The sequence below is a fragment of the Oryctolagus cuniculus genome, chromosome X (assembly GCF_051225735.1).
Source record: "Oryctolagus cuniculus isolate XC-2025 breed Fujian yellow rabbit chromosome X, ASM5122573v1, whole genome shotgun sequence".
Lineage (NCBI taxonomy): Eukaryota > Metazoa > Chordata > Mammalia > Lagomorpha > Leporidae > Oryctolagus > Oryctolagus cuniculus.
In genome coordinates this window covers 118,488,424-118,507,317 of record NC_142888.1, presented here as the reverse complement: position 1 = coordinate 118,507,317, position 18,894 = coordinate 118,488,424, and the positions used below count along the sequence as shown (strand labels likewise).

General features: G+C 37.8%; 1 long non-coding RNA gene across 2 annotated transcripts in view; it reads right to left on the bottom strand.

Annotated features, from left to right (window-relative positions):
• The window catches only part of LOC103352047 (uncharacterized), a 292,499-nt gene that overhangs the window by 78,127 nt on the left and 195,478 nt on the right, over positions 1–18,894 (bottom strand). For both annotated transcript variants that reach the window (XR_016228063.1, XR_011385473.2), the window contains exons 2-3: positions 7,929–7,994; positions 3,355–3,482 (exon numbers count right to left, since the gene is read on the bottom strand). This is a non-coding gene — a long non-coding RNA (uncharacterized LOC103352047). The remainder of the gene's footprint in view (positions 1–3,354; positions 3,483–7,928; positions 7,995–18,894) is intronic.

Sequence of the window (18,894 nt, the reverse complement as noted above, 5' to 3'; positions counted from 1 at the left end):
TTACAATGGAAAATGGATCTAAAAGTATGGCCTGATACCATCAAATTAATAGAGGAAAACATTGGGGAAAATCTGTATGACATTTGCTTAGGCAAAGATTTTTTTTTTTTTGGATAAGAAACAGGCAATAAAAGCAAAAAATACACAAATGGGATTATGTCAAGCTAATAAGCTTCTGCACATCAAGAGAAACATTTAACAAAGTTAAGAGGCAACAGACAGGGAAAAATATCTGCAAGCTAAGCATCTAATTGAGGATTAATATCCAGGATTTATAAAGAGCTCAAGAAACTCAACAACAACAAAACAAACAATCCAGTTAAGAAATGTGCAAAGGTGGTTCACTCCTCAAATACCTGCAAAAACCAGCTCTGGGCAAGGCCAAACTCTGGAATCCAGAACACCATCATTGTCTCCCTTTAGGGTGGCAGCAATGAAAGTAATTGTACCATTGTCTTCTGTCTTCCCAGGCACACTAGCAGGAAGCTTGTTTAGAAGTAAAGTAGCCAGAACACTAACTGGGACTCCAATATGGGAACTGAGTGCCCTAAGCCAGCTAACCTGCTGTGCCACAATGCCCACTCCAAGGACTCAGCATTTTGCCTAGGTGACAATAATGCTATGATTTTAAAAGAAAGATACAATGACATAAAATAGCACTTATTTTTGGAAAGCTCTATTTTCTTATTACCATAATCTCACATATAGTTCCATGAATAACTCTATGAAATTCTTATTTTGTAAGTCATTACTGCATAAATAAACATTTTCAAAAAATATATTCATGTAAAAGAGAAATGGGAAAAAGATATGAACAGGTATTTTTCAAAGGATGAAATATAAATAGCCAACAGACACATGAAAATGAGTTCAGGATCACTAGCCATCAGGGAAATGCAAATAAAAACCACCATCAGGTTTTACCTCACTCAGTTAGAATGACTATCATCCAAAAATCAAAAAATAACAACTGCTAAGCAAGCACGTGGGGATAAAGATACCCTAACACAGTGTTGTTGGGAATGTAAACTAGTATAACCATTATGGGGCATCCTCCAAGACAGATCAAAAAACATGTCTCAGTACATTCTAAAATATAGAAATCATATGAATTATCATCTATAACCATAATGGAATGAAAGTAGATATCAATAACAGAAGGAAAAATTAAATATTCACAAATATAAAAATTAAACATTTTTATAAACTACTGAGTGAAATAGCAAACTGCAAGTCAAATCTTTTCTCAATTAATTTGTTTTTAATTCTATAAATAATATGTAAATCTATACTCATTATAACAAATTAAGCAGTCTGATTAAATCATTCTTTTTAAAATTTTCTTTTCTTCACTTAATTTTTTAAATTTTATTCAAGTTATACAAGTTTCATGTATTTCATATATACATATTTAGGAACATAGTGATACTTCCCACCCTACTCCCCCTCATGTCCATGCTCCAACCCTTCTTCCTCCTCCCTCTCCCATTCTCACTCTTTTTTTTTTGACAGGCAGAGTTAGACAGTGAGAGAGAGAGAGAGAGAGGTCCTCCTTCTGTTGGTTCACCCCACAAATGGCCACTATGGCTGGTGTGCCGTGCCAATCCGAAGCCAGGAGCCAGGTGCTTCCTCCTGGTCTCCCACACAGGTGCAGGGCCCAAGCACTTGGTCCATCCTCCACTGCCTTCCCGGGCCACAGCAGAGACCTGGACTGGAAGAGGAGCAACCAGGACAGAACCAGCGCCCCAACCGGGACTAGAACCCGGTGTGTTGGTGCCACAGGCGGAGGATAAGCCTAGTGAGCCATGGCACCGGCCCCCATTCTCACTCTTAATTTTTACAAATATCTGCTTTCTGTTTATTTAGTAATCATAAATTTAACCCTACGCTAAGTAAAAGTGTTCAACAAATACAATGAATAAAAAAAACACTGTTCTTCAACAGAAGAGAGAAGGGCTATAAACAATCATCGAATCTCAAAATTTCCATTTCATTTCAATACATTACATTTTATTTGAAAGTCACAGTTATAGAGAGAGGGAAAAGCAGAGAAAGAGAGAGACAGAGAGAGATAGTTTTCATCTGTTGGTTCACTCTCAGCCAGTGCTGAGCCAGGATGAAACCAGAAGTCAGCAGCCTAACCCAGGTATTCCACGTGGGTGGCAGTCCCACATGGGTGGGCCATCTTCCATTGATTTTTTTCAGATCATTAGCAGGGAGCTGAATTGAAGTAGAGCAGCTCAGGAATGAATACGTGACCATACAGGATACTGGTGGAGCAGGCAGTGGCTCTACCCACTATGCCACAACAACAGCCCCTAAAGAAGTCCCTTTGTATCCCTAGTTTGGTGAATTTATTTTAAAATTATGCATAAATGAATAGTAAATTTTATCAACTGCTCTTGCAGAATTTATTAAGATGATCATATGTATATCTTCTCATTTGGTTGGTTAGTTTGACAAATTACAATTGATTTCTAAATGTTAAGCCAACATTATTGTTGGTTATTTCTAGAATAATCCAAACTTTATTGTGATGTGTTATCTATTTTATATGTTTCTATATTTAACTTGATAATATTTTATTTCATGTTTGCATCTTTTTTCATGGGTGAGAAGGGATTGTAATTTTCTTTTCAGATGCATCAGCAGGGAGCTGGGTCAGAAGCAGAGCATCTGGGACTCAAACCAGCAGTATGATAATGGGATGCTGGTGCTATAAGCCATGGCTTAACCCTCTGCATCAAAAAGCCAGCCTCTCCTCATGCATCTTGATGAGTTTCTTTCACTTGAACTTGGATGTCTGTTTTTCTGGCATTTCAAAGCCAAAGGTTCGCAGTTATTCCAAGGAGCAAGAGATACATGAAGTTGTACAAAAAGAATATGGGTTTTAGGATCAGACTTAAGTTGGAATCCTAGTTCTAGTTTCCCACTTACTATGTCTACCTGTCTGAATTTATCACTTCATTTCCAAATATGAGGGCTGGCACCGCAGCTCAACAGGCTAATCCTCCGCTTGCGGTGCTGGCACACCGGATTCTAGTCCCGGTCAGGGCACTGGATTCTGTCCCGGCACTCCTCTTCCAGTCCAGCTCTCTGCTCTGGCCCGGCGGTGTTGTGGAGAATGGCCCAAGTCCTTGGGCCCTCACCCGCATGGGAGACCAGGAGAAGCACCTGGCTCCTGGCTTCAGATCAGCGCGGTGCGGTGGTGGCAGCACGCTGGCCACGGTGGCCATTGGAGGGTGAATCAATGGAAAAGGAAGACCTTTCTCTCTGTCTTTCGCACTGTCCACTCTGCCTGTCAAAAAATACATTTCCAAATATGAATGCACTGAAAACAAGAAATTAAAATACCTGGAAAGTCTTCTGTATGTTAGCCCTTTTCTTTCTCCAACTCTGTTCAGTGGAAATCATTGATGCTGCCATCTGCAGGCTTTTCAGTCCCCTGTTTCATAATACTTATTATCTCCTCTTCAAAAAACCTAGAACACAGATGATTAATAATTATTTGTTGACTGATGAATAATTTATTGCACAAACACTGGTTGAGTGCCTCCTATAAGCCAATCTTTGCACAAATGATATAAAAAAGGATAAGACATGATCCCTGCCTTTGAAGAGTTCCAAAGTTAATGGGCAAGTCAGAGAAATAAATCAAATTATTACAATACAGAGTATTAAAAAACTTTGATAGAGGTGTGGTGAGGATTGTGGAAGTAGATAAGCAGTATCTAATTGGGGAAGATATATCTTAGAAGGCTTCAAATCTAGTGGCCAAATCCAAGTTGAATACCAAAAGATAAATGGGTGTCAGTTAGAAAAAGTGAAGAGGAAGGAGAGTATTTCAGATAGAAAGAGTGGCAGGTTAAATGAGGAAAAAAGCCTGCTCATGTCAACTGAGGAAAAAAGTAACATTTGATAAAACGCCATTCATGCTAAAACTCTTAGGGGGGGCCATCATTCTGGCATAGCAAGTTAAGTCGCTGCCTACATGCCATTATCACATACAGGTGTTGTTTCGAAGCCCAGCTGCTGTAATTCCAATCCAGCTCCCTGCTAATGTGCCAGGAAAACAGAAGATGTTCTAAGTTCCTGGGCCTCCGCCGCTGACATGGGAGACCCAGATGGAGTTCCAGGATCTTGCCTTTAGCCAGGCCCAGCTTCAGCCATTCTAGTCATTTAGGGAGTGAACCAGCAGACAGAAGATCAGTAGATCTCTATCTCTCCCTAACTCTGTCTTTCAAATAAAATAAGTGAATCTTTAAAAAAAAAAAAAAACTCAGAAAATTAGGTATAGCAAGAAACATCCTTAATCTGATAACAGGTATTGGGAAACTTGGGCAATCTTGTGTCTCCTGTGTCTCCACATAAGCCACATATGAAAGGCCCAACCACAGTTTGAGCTATGTCTTCATAGATCATCATATGACTCCCTCAGGAATATGACAAAATAGGCAATCTTGTAAGGGGCTGTCACGAGGCCACTTCTCTCACAATTCCTTCTTTTGGAAGAGCCTTGTAGGATGCAGTTTCTTTTTTTTTTAGATTTATTTTATTTATTTGAAAGACAGAGTTACAGAGAGAGGTAGAGACAGAGAGAGAGGTCTTCCATCCGCTGGTTCACTCCCCAGATGGCTGCAACAGCCAGAGCTGAGCCGATCTGAAGCCAGAAGCCAGGAGCTTCTCCTGGGTCTCCCACGTGGGTACAGGGGCCCAAGGACTTGGGCCATCTTCTACTGCCTTCCTAGGCCATAGCAGAGAGCTAGATTGGAAGAGGAGCAGCTGGGACTAGAACCAGCGCCTGTATGGGATGCCGGTGCTTCAGGCAAGGGCTTTAACCCACTGCACCACAGTGCCAGCTCCTAGGAGGCAGTTTCTAAACCACCTCTCTGATTCTGGGATCATAAGATTTTCTACTTTCTTTACACCTCCCTGCTACCACCACCCCCAAGACACAGCTACATGCTGCAGTAAAAAAATTATCTGGTACATGCTCATATCATTGGTCGTCTGGTCTCTCTAGTTCATTTTCATCATATGGACTACAGATTTGAGGAGCTGACACCATGAACATTTGATTTGACCTACCTGCTTAGACACCTAATGGAAATTTCCATTTCTACTCAGAAATCAACATGAAGGAGCACCTAATGAGCATTAAGAATACTGACTGCAGTGACTTGAATGCATTAAATACATACAAAATTACAATTAACATCCCCTCCCCCAGGTTACTGGTCACCACTGGTAGCTGTTAGAATAATAGTCCCTTAGTCTGAAGTAATGATAAATATTCAGGCATCTAAACTCTCCTGTATAGACATATTTAAACATAATAAAATGGATATTAATGGAAGTAATTCCTTTTTAGAAAAATCTCAGGTAATAAATGCAGATGGAATGAGAGAATCAGAAAAAAGAATCATCATTTTGCAACCCTTAACAAAATAATGGATGTGAGAAACAACCTTCAATAGCTGTGAGAACCATTTAGTGAACGACATGAGAGCAGCTTCATTTCAAACAACAAAAATAACTTTCCAGACCCAACCTCCTCATTATCTTTAATAATACTAACATAACTGTGATATCACCTTTGAGAAAGGATAGAATGAGAAGGAGAAAATTACAGGTCTATTTAGAGTACTACCACTTATAGGTCCACCTAGAGTGCTATCATGTCCACATGAGATAAAAATATTTTCACTGGAGAGTTCTAAAAAGACAATTTATTCCAATGTAGTGACTCTGTTCTAGGCCTGACCTAAACTATTCTTGGAACACAATGCAGCTCAATGTAAATGAAATATTTGAAATTAAACTGGTTAGGGAGGATCTTCAAAGACAGTAATCAAGGATTCTGAACGGTTAAGGCAGGACACCAACGATACAGCTTCCACAAGACTCCTGGGACTTTGGAGATGCTCCTTAGATCTTGATTTAGGATAAAGAGAACAGCACTGCTAGGTCACAAAAGGCACACTAACAAATTCAACAACAGGACCATATTTGCTACTTCTATAGAAAGGTATGACACTCAAGAACTATTTCACTGCAAAAATAGAAACCAACCTCCAGAGAAGGACACGCAGAGTGAAAAGTACTTTCTGCAAAACTAAATTGAAACCATAATCCCTTAAGCTATTGATGTTCCCATGACTAGTGATTCTAGGAAAAATAAATCTGATTTATATTAAATCATATGGTAAAAGGAAGAGGTGGGGGTATTTGTAACCCAATGTATTGGAAATCAGGTAATACAATGCATTTAAATACCTTATTTAAATAAAAAAACTGTCAATTGAGTGTTCCAACCATTTGCAGCTATCGTAATATAGCTCCCAGTGGGGCACTGTACCAGTGTCAGTACAGCACAAATAAAATCTCAAAAGGTCACCTAGAAGCTCAATTTTTCTGCTGAGGATTTAGACAAAAGCCTAATTTCCATCTGAATTCAACATCTTTCATTATAAGGAGAAAAGAGGGCCAAGAATTTGGATTCAACCCTAACTCAACTAGAAGCATCAATGATTAAAAACTGGGGAGAGAGCAAGAGAGCTCAAGCAAGCAAAAGAATAATGGAATAGTGATGAACCTGAACCTGAACCTGATACAGCTTTCTGTAGTCTGCCCTCCTCCAGATTAGACATCTAAATTTCATGACCCATTCCTTATATGCTGTAAGATTCACATTTTTCACCATTCTGAATATCATCCTCTGGATATTCTTTAGTGTGTCTTCCAGAGAATGATGCTAAAAATATATCAATATAGTCTAGATTTTAGCAGAATAACACAGAAAAGACTAGCATTTTCACTTCTGATGATCAAAAATACTTCCAGATACTATATAGCCAAAGAAGGCAATAGAGAGAAAGTCATGCAGTGGACTAGGTGCTGAAGTATACCACCAAATAAGACAAGTTTCGTAACTTGAAAGTGATTATGAGTTTAATGGAAGGTCAGACAAATCAATAACAAGGACTAAAACAAATACTTAAGGATGTCAGATAGTGATGAGTACTTTAATAAAGCAGAGTAAGATAGAGCATGTTGGGCAGTTAGGAAAGGCCACATAGAGAGAATGATATTTGAAATGAGACCCAAATGACAAGGAGTAAACCAGGAAACTCTATGTAGACGTACTTTGTGGGCAGAAGGAACAACTAATGCAAAAATTCTCTGAGATTGAATAAGCTTGACTAGACAGGGACCAAAATATGGAAAATGATAGGATGAGGGCATCAAAAAGGTGGACAAAGCTCAGATCATGGAGGGCTCTATTGGCAATGGAAATGAACGTGGGTATAGTAATGTGAATATATTGCAGAATCATGTTATGATTTATGTTTTTAAATTATAAATTTGGCTATTGTGTTGAGAACTTAAACTGGCAAATATGGAAGCAGGGAAAGCTGCAAAAAGGCCTTTACAGGAGTCCATGAGAAAGAAGTTGTCTTGATTCTGCTGGAAGCAGAATACATAGTTAATGACAAGGATTTAACTCAGGATATATTTTAGATGTAGCACTGACAGGGTATTATCGCTAAAATAAGGGCAAAATAAATGTGGGGGCAGTGCTGTAGTGCTGAGAATTAATCCACTCTTCACGACACACAATCAGCCCATATCAGAGTGCAGGCTCGGGTCCCAGATGCTCTGCTTACAATCCAGCTTCCTACTAATGAACTTGGGAAAGCAGCTGAAGATGGCCTAAGTACTCCCACCCATCTGGAAAACCTGGATGGAGTTCTAGGTTCCCGGCCATGGTCTGGCCCTGCCTCGGCTGTTGTAGCCATTTGGGGAGTGAACAAGCAAATGGAAAAACTCTCTCTTTCTCTCTCTTTCTCTCTCTTTCTCTCTCTCTGGCTTTGAAATAAATGAAAATAAAGAACAAATGAAGACCCATAACAGAGACCATGGCTCACCTGATATAACATCTTCCCTTGATGAAACCAAGTAGCCACTTGGTGACAAATGACTTCTAAAAATCACTGAAAGAAAAAATTTTAAATCTTAGATATGCAGTACCTCATCCTACTACCAAAATACTGAATTACATAGTGCATCTTGGGGGTTTGTACCTGGGAATTTGTATTTTAAAGTTTCCTTAGAGATGACAACACACAGGCAGCTTTAGAAATCTCTGGATTTCTATTATGTGACATTATCTGGATAAATTATGTTAGAGCAAGTCTAATTGTTTACAGAAGCCTCCCACTTGGGAATTTTCCAATTTGTCTTTCAGAGGAAACTGGGAAGTAGCCACTTGGGTCTGAGTATTTTCCTAGATGTTACAGGTATACTAAGTTGTTATTTGGCTACAGATACAGATATTATCATTTTATAATAGTTGTCACTTATTATATATATATATAGATATAGATATACATTCATAACACATACAGACACACACATATATAATCACATACAACAGCTGACATTTGTTCAGGATGTGCTCGATGAACATGTATCAACTTTATTTATTTTATGTGTTTGAAAGGCAGAGATAAGGAAACATACAGAAAGAGCTCCCCCATCTGCTGTTTTACTCTCCAAATGTCTGCAATGGCTGGAGCTGGGCAAGGTGGAAGTTAGGAGCTAGGAACTCATAGCATCTACCCTTGTGGGCAGCAGAAACCCAAATATTTGAGTCATCACTTGTTACTATCCCTGAATGAACATTAGCAGGCAAAAGACTCAAACCCTGGCACTCAGATTTGCTAAGCCAAACACCCACCAGTGCATGTCCCTGAACAATGATTATCTTACATAACCATCATAATAACCTGTAATAGATGTTATATTTATTCTTCCAATTTCACAAATGAGAAAACTGAGGCTCAGAGAACAAGTACTTGCTCAAAATCAACAAATAATAAGTGAAGGTGCAGAACTGGAATCCAGGCATTTTGACCATAAAAATTCCTACTCTTTCCATTCTATTCATCCTCTTATCCTCTGTTTGCTTCTTGTGATGTGTGTCACCATGAATTAGATATTGGTCCTCTGTTACTGAATCACAATGTCCCTGAGGATAGGGACGTAGCATCATTTACCCCTATACCTTCAAGCCCACATGATCCCTAAGCAACATTCGGGGACCACACCTCATTTTCTTACTCACTGCACTGGCTGGCATGATTCTATTAGGAACACCATTATGATATATGATGATATATGCTTGATCTCATATCGGTGAACAGCAACACTTGGTTCAAAAGATGGAAAAAGGCAAATTATTGGATTACAGCTAAACTTTTCCTTATAATCTTATAAAAAAGAATTAAATGTTGAAATAATGGACAAAATTTCAAAGTTCTTTTGTTTAGCTTTGTGTTTTTAGTGGAATGCCAAGTACATTTACACATAGTTTATTCTGGTGAATGAAAATTAACAAGATAGCTAACATTAACCATGATCAAAAGTTATATCTAGGAGTAATTACTTTTTATTGCTATAAGCAATAAATTCTCACAGATATTTTGCAACAATGATAAAATTCAATGGATCACCATCCAGATCAAAAGATAAAAAACAGAACAAAACCAAATGATGGATATTGTTCAAAACACTCACATAAATCAATGCTCTCTTCATTTTCAGTGAAATTACAGTTATTTCCAAAGAAAATACAGGTTAGAGCTTTCATTCTTGGCTGTCATTCTGTATTTGTCTGAGTATAGGTTATCAGCACTGTCCTTAAAACTATTCATGTAATAACTGGATGCGCACTTGCTCAGAAATTAAACACTATACTTTTTTTGTATGATTTCAAAGTATATAGCTTTCATTAAAGTTATGTGTCTCCTGTTTCGCTTTGCTTTTTTGATTGAATGCTAGTGGGGACTTGTTTATCTTAAAAGGTAATCCGTTCGGGGCGCTGTATTCTGTCCCGGTTGCCCCTCTTCCAGGCCAGCTCTCTGCTGTGGCCAGGGAGTGCAGTGGAGGATGGCCCAATTACTTGGACCCTGCACCCCATGGGAGACCAGGAGAAGTACCTGGCTCCTGCCATCGGATCAGCGCGGTGCGCTGGCCGCGTCGGCCATTGGAGGGTGAACCAACGGCAAAAGGAAGACCTTTCTCTCTGTCTCTCTCTCTCACTGTCCACTCTGCCTGTCAAAAAAAAAAAGGTAATCCGTAAACTTAGGAAGTAAACCTTTGTTGTAAATGTTTTACACAAAAATGATTCAACTCATTACAAAGAATATAATATCTGTACAATATAGCATTCAATTATGTTACCCTTAGTAATGAGACATAGGCTTTCCTTCAGGTTCTCAACTCAGGAAGAGGCTTCCCAAAGTGCACTACAATAAGAGCAGCTCAAAAACCAAATAGAATCGAGTCTTAATGTTCCCTATTAACTATGAAGCATATTCATGTGAATAGTCCCTCATATTTTTGATGATACAGAAAAATAATTCTTCTTAACACTGGAATAATTTCATTAACATTCAAGCTAGATGAAAATTATATTTTAGTATGTTTATATGATATCAAATTATTTCCTTCTCTCCTGAAATCTATCTCTAGCATGTCTATACCCTGTGATCTCCTTACATAGCCTTGTAACTTGGGTCCAATTCCTAGAACATCATGAAAACTGGAGGACCCAGTAAGGTAGTTGGGGACCCATGCTCATTACCAAGAGCATTGTTCTACATAACTCTAGAAGATCACCACTAGCCTACACAGCACTTCTGTGCAAATTAAAGAAAGTTACTCTTTCTAGATAGATGGATTGGACAAAGACAACTCTGGGTTAACAAAGAAGCAAAGTATCCTCTCATGTGGGATATGTCAGAGCTGAAAACCCTCTATGGTCTTACATAGCCCTATGGGCTCATAACAAGGCAAACAGAACGCAGGCTAAATTCCACCCCTTACCCACCAGGTATGTATGTGCAGCACACAAATTGTATAGTTATACACTGCAGTCCTGTAAGTAGCACTTGTGGCAGTTTTTCCTTTTGTCTTAGCTTTCTCTCTTAAAACCCTGAAAGACCATTAGATTCAGAATTCTGTGAGTCAGAGGCCATTACTGTGCTTACAACTCTCTCTCTCTCTCTTTCTCTCTGTCTAAAACGGCTACTTTTTCTTTTTAGTATATTCACTAAACGGCTGCTATAAGCAAGCCATTGCTCCTCACCCAACCTCATTCATCATAAAATCCCAGGCTTATTCATCTCTCTAAATGCTCAAGTTTTTTTTCTCACTTCATTGCTCCAAAACCCTTGTCTTTGCAAGCACCAAAGATGGAGCCTGAGTTCTGGCTAGGTTATCAGAAATCCTGCATTATATTCCTTATTCTAATACTAACTTGTAACCCAAGAGCCTGGAAAAGACCTAAAAAATACTTCTTAGACCTCTTCTCAGAAATTTATACCCCAAGTTTCTGTGATACTGGTCATTGAGTCCAGTACAGGTTTAGCTATAGAAGTAGAAAGTAAAATTGTTCTCCTCATCAAGAGGTAGTTCCCTAGAAAACGCCAATTTTCTCTGATAACCTCCAACTTAATTATGTGAAAATATGCCAAACTTATGCATAAGATACACAAATTAAAGGTATACCAAAGTACTAGTTCTCAGCTATCATACTGAAAAACATAAAAATGTTTGAAAAACATACTGTTCTGGGACAGGAACAGAGAAATATAAAACTCTGTAAGTTATTTGTAGGAATATGAATGGGTACAACCTTTATAGAAATGAATATCTGTAGCAAAAGAAGAAAATGTAAATTCCGTTTTTGAAATTATATCTTTGCAAAAACTAAAGAAAATAAGAAAGGAATGAGAAAGGGGATTGAGGGAAGGAAAGGAGGAGGGAGGGAAGTATGGTTATCTTCTTAGAACTGTACCTATGAAATCTGTTCTCTTTAAATTAATAAAATTTTAAAGAAATTTCCTAAAATTTCAAAGTTACTGAAACTGTAAAAAAAAAAGTATGCTAAAAATAACTGCCACATAGATACTCAATCATTTGATAATACTTGCTTTTTATAGCCCATGACCAGGCCTAACCAAAAGCTGGGAACTCAATCCAGGTTTCCCATGTGGGTGGCAGGGACTCAAGTATTTGAGCCATCACCTGCTACCTCCCAGGGTAGGCAACAGCAGGAAGCTGGAATGGAAGACAGAGCTGGTACTCAAACCTAATGATGCTGATAATGGATGTGGGCATCTCAAGTAGTTGCTTAACTGCTGCACCATATGAGCACAGGTTCTTCTCTTGCGAGAAACTAGATGCTCCACTAAGGATCTGCCTTCACCTTCTATACTAAATTATGAGACAAATAGGTTTAAAACCTACCATAACCCAGATAAGGATATGCTGGATCTCATAAGTGAAGAAAATAAATATCTTCTAAAATAATTGCAGAAATCAGCCTGCATTTATCTGCAGGACCCAGGGGATCCATGAGAATATTCCTGGAATTGAATTTTGAGATTATTTGCTCCAGGATTAAAGTGTTAAGATGATATAATCAAAAGTTTATCAATGAAGGAATACTTTCTTAAGACACAGGATTTAACTTCCTATCAAGGATTTCATAGGACAGACACATAGTCTACTGGGGGTATTTTAGAAGCCTGAGGAAAGTTATAATCAATAACCAACAAGGAGGAAATACTTGAGTTGTTCTAACAGATGACACAAGAAGGACTAAATGGGATATTGGCGCGGGGGGGGGGGGGGATCTGGGAATAAAAAAGTGAGGAGCTCACCAAATTCTTTCCCCAAAGGCAATTTTAAAACTGTACAGTTATCAAAAACAGTGATTTCAGGACTGAACTGATCAGAAGCAAACCACAGATTGAAAAGTATTTATATAAGAAAAAATATTGGACTTTGGTAAGAGCAGTGAGAATTTATGGTATAGACCTCCTATGGCCCCAGTTCCCACCAGGGTAATTCTACCAGAGCAGGGAAAGCTGTGAAAACCAGCAACTCTGCAGCCAGAGGGTACTGACTTAATTTGGAATGGAGTGTGAAAAGCACCAAACACAGGATCATCATCAAAAATAACAGTTCTTAGTATCAAACAATCAAGAAAGACCAATATCCTAGCTGCCTGAGGCTGTGATATTGCTTGGGGCAAGCAACACAGCACAAGGAGAGTTTTATAAAAGAAACATCAAAAAATACATTAGAAGAAACAAAAGCTGAAATTTCCCATATTTGATGAAAAACATTAATTCACATATCCAAAAATCTCAACAATCTTAAAATGAGAAAATTGCAGAGATCAACAGCTAGATTCTTTATAATCAAAGTGTTAAAAGCGGAACAAAAGAGCAACTCATCATGTAAAAGTTGTGATATGGTACATATTATATTCCCCAGAGAAACCTTTATGAAAATAATTATACATAAGCTCTGTCTTAAAATATATGAGTTGAAATATATACACATAAATATATACACACAACATCAATAAGTTAATTGCAATGTTATAACAGAAAATTCAATACAAATGTGGTAAAGGAGGAACACAGGAACAAAAAGACATATGACATATAAAAATAACCAAACAGCAGAGGTAAATCCAATCACATCAATAATTAAATTAACTGTAAAAGGAATAAACAAATCAAAAGGTAGATTTAGAATATTTTCTTCATGTTTTACTCTTAAAAGTTTGACTACAATGTTTTGTGATGAAGATCTTTTCTGGTCATTTCTATTAGGAGTTCTATGTGCCTCATGTATTTGGACGTGCCTTTCTTTCTCTAGATTAGGGGAGATTTTTGGTAATTATTTCACTACATAGGCCTTTTAATCTGTCCTCTTTCCATACCTTCAGGAACTCCTAAGATCCATATATGTTGGGTCATTTGATAGTATCCCATAAATTTCTAACACTGTTTTTAATTTTTCTAATTTTTTTCGACTAACTAAAAAATTTCCAAAGATTTGTCCTCTAACTAGAATATTCTTTATTCTGCTTCACCAAGTCTTAAGTTAAGTCTTTCCACTGTATTTTTGATTTGACATACTGAATTTTTCATTTCTAATATTTCATTTTGATTTCTCTTAAAAATCTCAATTTCATGGGAAAATTTTTTCATTCATAATAGGCCAATAACCAAGATGGAGATTGAATCAGTAACAATTACACCCCCTCAAAAGAAAAGACCAGGATCAGATCGCTTCACTGCTGAATTCCACCAAACTTTTAAAGAACTAATTCCATTTCTTAAACTATTCAATACAATTGAAATTAAGGGAATCCTCCCAAACTCCTTTTGTGAGGTCAGCATCACCTTAATTCCAAAACTAGAAAAAGAAACAGCAAAGAAAGAGAACTGTAGACCAATATCCCTGATGAATAAAGATACAAAAATTGTCAACAAAATACTAGCTAACTGAATCCAACAACACATTAGAAAGAATATTCACCTGGACAAAGTGTGATTTATCCCTGGTATTCAGGGATGGCTCAACATGTGCAAATCAATAAATGTAACATATCACATCAACAAATTGAAGAATGAAAACCATATAATTATCTTCTCTAATTTTAATTATTTCTTTCCTCCTACTAGTTTTAGGCTTGGTTTGTTCTTGTCCTTGAGATGCATTGTTAGATCACTCATTTGATGCCTTTCCAATTTCTTAATGTAGGCACTAATTACTATAAACATCCCTCTTAGCAATGATTTTGCTGTATCCCTTAAGTTTTGATATGTTGTATTGTAATCTTCATTTATTTACAGGAATTTTTTTACTTCCTTTTTGGATTTCTTTTATCACTGATTATTCATTCAGGAGCATGTCATTTAGTCTCAATGTGTTTGTATATTTTCTAGAGATTTTTAATCTGTTAATTTCTAGCTTCATTCCACTGTGGTCAGAAAAGATACATGGTATTATTTCAGTCTTTTGGAATTTGTTGAGACTTGCTTTATGGCCTAGCATGTGGTCTATCCTAGAGAAAGTTCCATGTGCTGATGAAAACTGATCTCAGATACATTATTATTAAGCAGCTGTGTGAAATTGGGCATGATCCATTTGCTCTTTGGGCTTTGTGTTAGTCATATCTAAAACAAAATGATTAGATTAGATTATCCCCAACCTCCTCCTCCCCCTTTAGCTCTAAAATAAGTGTCTGGACAACCCATATAATCTCAGTTCATTTATAATATCACATATACCCTGAAATGACCACAAGGTGTCAGAATGTGTTCGTCTAACACTGAAGTAGTCCTTAACAATCTGTTTATTTTGCATTAGACTAAATGAGTAATTTTCATATATTTCACATACTTTAAGAACCTTTGTAAGGGCCCTATTAAGGAGATAGGAAAGTATTATAAGTAGAATTTATATTGGAGGTAATAAAATCCATACCTATACCTTCTCAATCCTATAACTTAAGTTCTACCTTCTTCAAAACTTCACATGACTATCATGACTAAGTTTTCACTTGTGCAATTTTGGATATCGAATCCAAATTTCATCCATTGTTCAAAAGTTGGCTCTAGATTTTCACAAGAACAATACTAATAATCTCTATAAATAAACATAATACAAAATGCCTAAGACTTACATGAATGCAAGTATATTACTTTACTGAAGAATATTAAAGAGGATGAGGATAAATAAAGGGATACACCATAATTTGGAAAATTTAATTCTCCCAAATTAATGTTAATCCAATTCTATATTTCCCTACAAAACTTAAAAATATCAGTCTAACATTTCATCAAGAAAAGAAAATGATCAAGAATGTCCTGGAATATTTAGCCTCCAGAAAATACTACCAAAAAAGGCATTTGTCCTGCAAAAAAACATGCTCAAGCTGACTTACCCCAAATGGTAGAGTTAGAAACATACCAGGGGATTCCAATTCAATCCCATCAAGGTGGCATTTACCAATGCCATCTCACTAGTCCCAGTGATCAATTTCTGTTCACAATTGATCATAATGATAGGACTAAGAACCAAAGGGATCACATAAACAAGAATAGTGTCTGCAAATACTAGCTGATAGAATAAAAAAGGGAGAGAACGATCCAACATGGGAAGTGAGATACACAGCAGACCCATAGAATGGCAGATGTCCTAAACAACACTCTGGCCTCAGAATCAGCCCTTAAGGCATTCGGATCCGGCTGAAAAGCCCATGAGAGTATTTCAAGCATGGAAAGCCAAGACACTCTTGGGGGGGGGGGGGAACCTAAATGAAAGATCTCCGCGAGTGAGATCCCAGTGGAAAGAATGGGTCATCAAAGAAGGAGGTACCTTTCTCTGAAGGGAGGAGAGAACTTCCACTTTGACCATGGCCTTGTCTAAATATGATCAGAGTCTGTGAACTCAGGGGGCTTCCATAGCCTTGGCAGCTCATGACAAGAGCCTCGGGTGATTACTGATGCCATAAACAAGAGTGTCAATTTGTTAAGTCAACAACAGGAGTCACTGTGCACTTACTCCTCATGTAGGATCTCTGTCCTTAGTGTGCTGTACATTGAGATTTAATGCTATAACTAGTACTCAAACAGTATTTTTCACTTTCTCTTTCTGTGTGGGAGCAAACTGTTGAAATCTTTACTTAATGTATGCTAAACTGATCTTCTGTATATAAAGAGAATCGAAAATGAATCTTGATGTGAATGGAAGGGGAGAGGGAGTGGTAAAGGGGAGGGTTGCAGTTGGGAGGGACGTTATGGGGGGGAAAAGCCATTGTAATCCATAAGCTGTACTTTGGAAATTTATATTCATTAAATAAAAGTTAAAAAAAAAACATTTTAAATTATTCATTGAAACAGTGAAATAGCATAAGACCAGGCAGACATATCAAATGTCCAAAATAGAGTTCAGAAGCAGATCCTGTATATACAGAAATTTAAGATATGATAATTTTTCCATTTAAAGTATGGGATGTGGAGCTATCATTTACCCTAACAGTTAACATGCTGCTTAGGATGCCTGAGTCCAGCATCAGAATGCCTGATCCGTTGCAATCTCAGATTACTGCTAATGTGCACCCTAGGAGACAGCACATGAAGGGTTAATTCATCAAGGCCCTTTCATGCCCACCCCTACCCTACATGGGAGACCTGGATTAAGTCCCCAGATCCCTGCTGAACCCTGGCCAAGCCCCATCTGTTGCAGCCATTTGAAGAGTGAACCAGTGTTCTGGAGATCTGTTTCTCTTTCTGTCTCTCTACATTTCTAAAAAAAAAACATATGTACATAATTTTTAAAATTTTGTGGAATAATAAGAAATGAGCGGATTCAGTATGTAATTGGAAAATCAACATTAATTAGAAAATAAAATTAATTGAAATCCTAACTGCATGTCGTTATGAATTTTCCATAATGATCTTTTTTAAAAAAAGTCTATAATAATAGAAAAGAACAAACAGCTTTGCGCTGTGTGCCTCAGTTTCATTTTCCATACAGAAAAGATAATAACAGTTACCTCAGAGGGTTACTATGAATGTTAAAAGGCATATTAGGGTCAGTGCTGTGGCGTAGCGGTTGGAGCCACCGCCTGCAGTGCCGGCATTCCATGTGGGTGCCAGTTCAATTCCCAGCTGCTCCATATCCAGTCCAGCTCTCTGTAGTGGCCTGGGAAAGCAGTGAAGAATGGCCCAAGTCTTTGGGCCCCTGCAGGGGGGAGACCTGAGGAAGCTCCTGGCTACTGGCTTCAGATCAGCTCAGCTGTGGCCATTGCAGCCAGTTGGGAGTGAGCCAATAGATGGAAGACCTCTCTCTTTCTCTGCCTCTCCTTCTCTGTGTGTGGCTCTGACTTTCAAATAAATGGATAGATCTTTTTTTAAAAAAAGGCATATTTATAAGTACTGAATACCTGTTAGTAGTAACAGTATAATATAGTATCAATAAATATTTAAGTAACAAGTGAATTTTTTGTTAGGTTGAAAAAACACAGGACTAGAGAACAATTCACTTGCTCCAAATCATTTAGTATATATAATGGATCCAGAATTTATAACTGAACCACAATTAGAACCCAGGTCCTCTGAATTCAAGTTCATTTCTTTTTGCTATAGATTTTCAATGTCTTTGATTTTAAGAGAACGTTTTTTAAAGATTTATTTATTTAATTTAAAGGCAGAGTTACAGAGAGGCAGAGAGAGAGAGAGAGAGAGAGAGAGAGAGAGAAAATAGGTCTTCCATCTTCTGGTTTACTCTCCAAATGGCTACAATGGCCAGGGCTGGGCCAGGACGAAGCCAGGAACTTCCTCCGGGTCTCTCACATAGGTTCGGAGCCCCGAGGACTTGGGTTATCTTCTGCTGCTTTCCCAGGTACATTAGCAGGGAGCTGGATCAGAAGTGGAGCAGCCAGGACTCAAACCCACACCCATATGGGATGCCAGCACTGAAGGCAGCAGCTTTACCCACTACGCCACAGCACTGGCTCCAAGGGACCATTTTAACACAGAAACATTTCACTGAATTCTACCTGATAGTAGTGTATAACCATGAAAAAAACTCTTTACTGGTAAACTGCTGTAATAAATTCAATGTTTTAAAAATCAATTCATATTTAATTAATAATAGCTTTTATGTACATTTATTAAAATTAGCTTGTTTATGGTCCTGAGATTATTTATTCAGTCCACAGTAAATGCCTGTTGTAGCACCTAGATAAGTGTAACTGTACTATGGACAATGCTCCAGAATATTACTGCAGAAAAAGCATATAGTCTGCATAATCAAAAGATTGATTATAACTTATTAAGGAGCAACCACCTAGGAATCTAAGAGTCCTGTGCCATTCCCCATAGAGCCCATAATCCTATGTGTGGAGAAGAAGCTAAGAGCCATTTGGGAATAGGAGCTACATCTACACAGCCACTATCATTCTACTTATGGCATCAGCGAGGCAAACTACTCTAATTATCAAAGGATTCATTTCTT